This window comes from Triticum aestivum, chromosome 7B (genome assembly GCF_018294505.1).
Source record: "Triticum aestivum cultivar Chinese Spring chromosome 7B, IWGSC CS RefSeq v2.1, whole genome shotgun sequence".
Classification (NCBI taxonomy): domain Eukaryota; kingdom Viridiplantae; phylum Streptophyta; class Magnoliopsida; order Poales; family Poaceae; genus Triticum; species Triticum aestivum.
Window position 1 is genome coordinate 227841567 of NC_057813.1, and position 4193 is coordinate 227845759.

The window sequence follows — 4193 nt, forward strand, 5'->3', positions numbered from 1 at the left end:
GGCGAGCTCCGCGTCCGCCACCGCCTGCCATGGCCATGTCGCCCGGCCCCGCGGCCATCTCCGCCGGTGCCGTCCCGCGCGCCCGCCGCCGCCCCACGCCGCCGCGCGTCGCCCGCGCCAGCTCCGGCCGGGTCCGGCTAGTTCCGGCGAGCCCGACCCTTCTCCGGCCATTCCCCGCAACTCCGGCGAGTTTACTCCGGCAAGCCTTGAGATCTGCGCCAGATCCAGATCCACGAGGTTGACTTCGTTTTTCCACCAAGTCCCTGAAAAATTCGTGTTATGTTGCCCTGTTCATCATGTCATAATTCCATGCATACTGCTCCGTTTTGTATGCATAATATGTCAAAATGATCGACATGAGATGCTCTACATTTCATTCCATTGTGCCATGTTCATTTGAGATCATCTTGATTCCTGAATCATCGTTGCAAGTGTGCTATATGATGTTAATCTACTGAAACTGTTATAACTTCGTGATTTGTCATTTTTGTTGCATTTGATGTGTGCATCCTATGAGCATGAGATCTACATGTGTTTTGAACTATGTCATGCCATAGTTACAGAGGTTCTTGCCATGTATTATTGTGAGTCTTGTAGTGAGTGCATCAAGCTTGTTAAGTAGGGTACTTGCTGTTACTGTTTTGCTAGGCTGAATTTGTTATTTTGTGATGCTATGTAAACCTGCTGCTACAAGTCATTCTATGCATAATCTGGAGATGTTCACTAAGATTTTTTGTTATACATGTCATGCTCTATCCATCCATGCCACTGGTTGCATTTATAGCCTGCTGTAGCTTGTTGCAATCTAGCTCTCAAAGTGCTAAATAATGTTGCTGTCAGCCTGTTAACTTTAAGTTCAATTTTGCCAGGTGTTTTTGTAGTGCTCCATGCACCCTATGAACTTGATCTTGCCATTCTTAGCTTCATAAACATGTCTTATTACTGTTGGTTACCTTGTCTTGCCATGTAATGCTCTGTGGTGAGTGGTACAAGCTCACCAACATGCCTACTTATCGTTGTTCCTGCCATGTATGAATCTGTCATAACATTTGCCATGTTTACATGGGTGCCATCATATCTTATGTTCCTTTTTGGCTCATAGTAAGTAAGGGACTTTTGTTCTATGAAATTAGTAGATTCATTCCATGCCTTTTTTTGCCATGTTAAGTTCCTGTAACATGTTGTTTGATAGCTCTAAACATTGCAACCTGATGTTATTTCTACGAAGTCTGAAACTGTTACTATTTGCAATCTTGCCATGTGTTTTGGAGCGTGTTCTATTGTTTTTTGGAGATAGCTCAGTGTTCATGTTTTGTTATGCTTTACCTGTACATCATGTCCATGCCTTTTGTTCTCATGTTGGGATGCTGTAGCATGTTGTTTTGATGCTTGCAATATGCCTAGTTGCTGTTTTGGGCAGATTGTTGTTATGTCTTGTATAGTATGTGTGGAACCGTTGCTCCGTTTTGAGTGTGCTTTATATGAAACTTGCTTGATTTTGCATGTAGCTTCATATTATCATGTTGCATCCTTGTTTTGGTGTGTTTGCTTGATGTTTGTATGCTTTTTGCATCAATGCCATGTTTAACTTGTTTTGCTCATATCTTCTAGGCCGTAACTCCGAATTAAATGAACTTTATATGTAACTTGACTAGAATTTCGTGTAGATCATCTTGGTGCATCTTAACTTGATGGTTAACAACTTGAACATAATGTTTATTCAGATCTGGACAAATTTCGAAATTTGCATATGAGGACTTACCAGATTTGTTATATGTTGTTCCCGGCCTCATTTAAACTTGTCTTGATGTGTTGCTCTTGTTTGCTTCATCTCTTGCCATGAGTAGCTTCATGTAGCCTTGTCATGCATCATACTTGGTTGAGCATCATGCCTTGTTCATGTGTGGTGTGTTTACCATGTTGTGTGGTTCTTCTTGATAGTTCCTGTTTCGTTGCGATCGTGAGGATTCGTTCGTCTACGCTTGGTTCGTCTTCATGGCTTCATCTTCTTTATGGACTCGTTCTTCTTCCTAGCGGGATTTCAGGCAAGATGACCGCTACCCTAGATCTCACTACTATCATTGCTATGCTAGTTGCTTCGTTCTATCGCTTTGCTGTGCTACCTATCACCTGTTTATCAAGCCTCCCAATTTGCCATGTCACCCTCTAATCTTTTTCACCCTTCCTAGCAAACCATTACTTGGCTATGTTACCGCTTTTGCTCAGCCCTCTTATAGCGTTGTTAGTTGCAGGTGAAGTTGAGGATTGCTCCATGGTGGACAGGATTATGTTGGGATATCACAATATATCTTATTTAATTAATGCATCTATATACTTGGTAAAGGGTGGAAGACTCGGCCTTATGCCTGGTGTTTTGTTCCACTCTTGCCGCCCTAGTTTCCGTCATACCGGTGTTATGTTCCCGGATTTTGCGTTCCTTACGCGGTTGGGTGATTTATGGGACCCCCTTGACAGTTCGCTTTGAATAAAACTCCTCCAGCAAGGCCCAACCTTGGTTTTACCATTTGCCTCACCACCACCTACATTTCCCTTGGGAGTAATTAACCCAAGGGTCATCTTTATTATAGCCCCCCCGGGCCAGTGCTTCTCTAAGTGCTGGTCCGAACCAGAGCCACTTGCAGCGCCACCTTAGGGAAACTTGAGGTCTGGTTTTACTTGTACGTAGTGTTCATCCGGTGTTGCCTTGAGAACGAGATATGTGCAGCTCCTTTCGGGATTGTCGGCGCATCGGGCAGTCTTGCTGGTCTTGTTTTACCATTGTCGAAATGTCTTGTAAACTGGGATTCCGAGTCTGATCGGGTCTTCCTGGGAGAAGGTATATCCTTCGTTGATCGCGAGAGCTTATCATGGGCTAAGTTGGGACACCCCTGCAGGGTATAAACTTTCGAAAGCCATGCCCGTGGTTATGCTGCAGATGGGAATTTGTTAATGTCCAGTTGTAGATAACTTGACACCTGATCCGAATTAAAACGCATCAACCGCGTGTGTAGCCGTGATGGTCTCTTTTCAGCGGAGTCCAGGAAGTGAACACGGTTTTGGGTTATGATTGACGTAAGTAGAAGTTCAGGATCACTTCTTGATCATTGCTAGCTTCTCGACCGTTCCATTTGCTCTCTTCTCACTCTTATTTGTGTATGTTAGCCACCATATATGCTTAGTCGCTGCTGCAACCTCACCACTTTATCCCCTTCCTTTCCCATTTAGCTTTTCTAGTCTTGATACCCATGGTAATGGGATTGCTGAGTCCTCGTGGCTCACAGATTACTACAACAACAGTTGCAGGTACAAGTTGTGCGATGATCATGACGCGAGAGTGATGTTTTGCCTGTCTTGGAGTTCTTCTTCTGCTTCTTCTTCGATCAGGGGATAGGTTCCAGGTGAGCAGCCTGGGCTAGCAGGGTGGATGTCTTTTGAGTTTCTGTTTGTGTTTCATCCGTAGTTGGATGATGCTCTTATGTATTGTGATGTTGTATTCGTGTGGCATTGTATGCCTCTTGTATGTATACCCATCTATTATGTAATGTTGATGTAATGATATCCACCTTGCAAAAGCGTTTCAATATGCGGTTCTATCCTTGGTGGGACCTTCGAGTCTCTTTAGGATAGTATCGCATATTGGGCGTGACAAGTTGGTATCAAAGCCTCGACCGACCCTAGGAGCCCCCTTGATTGATCGTGTAGTTTGGCCGTTGTTGAGTCTAGAAGAAAACTGTTTTCGGAGTCTAGTTATATTGGAGAGTAGGAATTCTTTTTACTCCTCCCTCCGTCGCTCTTGTAAGGAATCTGGACGTAGGTGTTTTGAACTACTCCTCTTCCCCTTCAAATTTTTCTTTAGGATCACGCAGTTGGTTTTTCGGTCGTTAGTTCTCATCTCTTTTCATCCGGTGCATTTCTCGTCAAGTCGACTCAAACCTCTTTGTCTTTCGCGAGATCAATCCTTAGTTCTTCCTCCACGATGTTGTTTTCCCTGTCCGAAGTTGTCCTTGTTTTTCCCACCCGCCCACCCCTTTTCTTCTCGAAGTCGGAGTCCGTAATCGAGTATCCTTCCTACTCGTGCAAAGTCTTTGTTTTCTTTCCTCAATGATTTCAACTGGTGTTTTCTCTTCAAGATATTCGTCGTTTCCCCTCCCGAGTTGCCTTTGTTTTTCCCGCCCTCCCACCCTCTTCTTCCC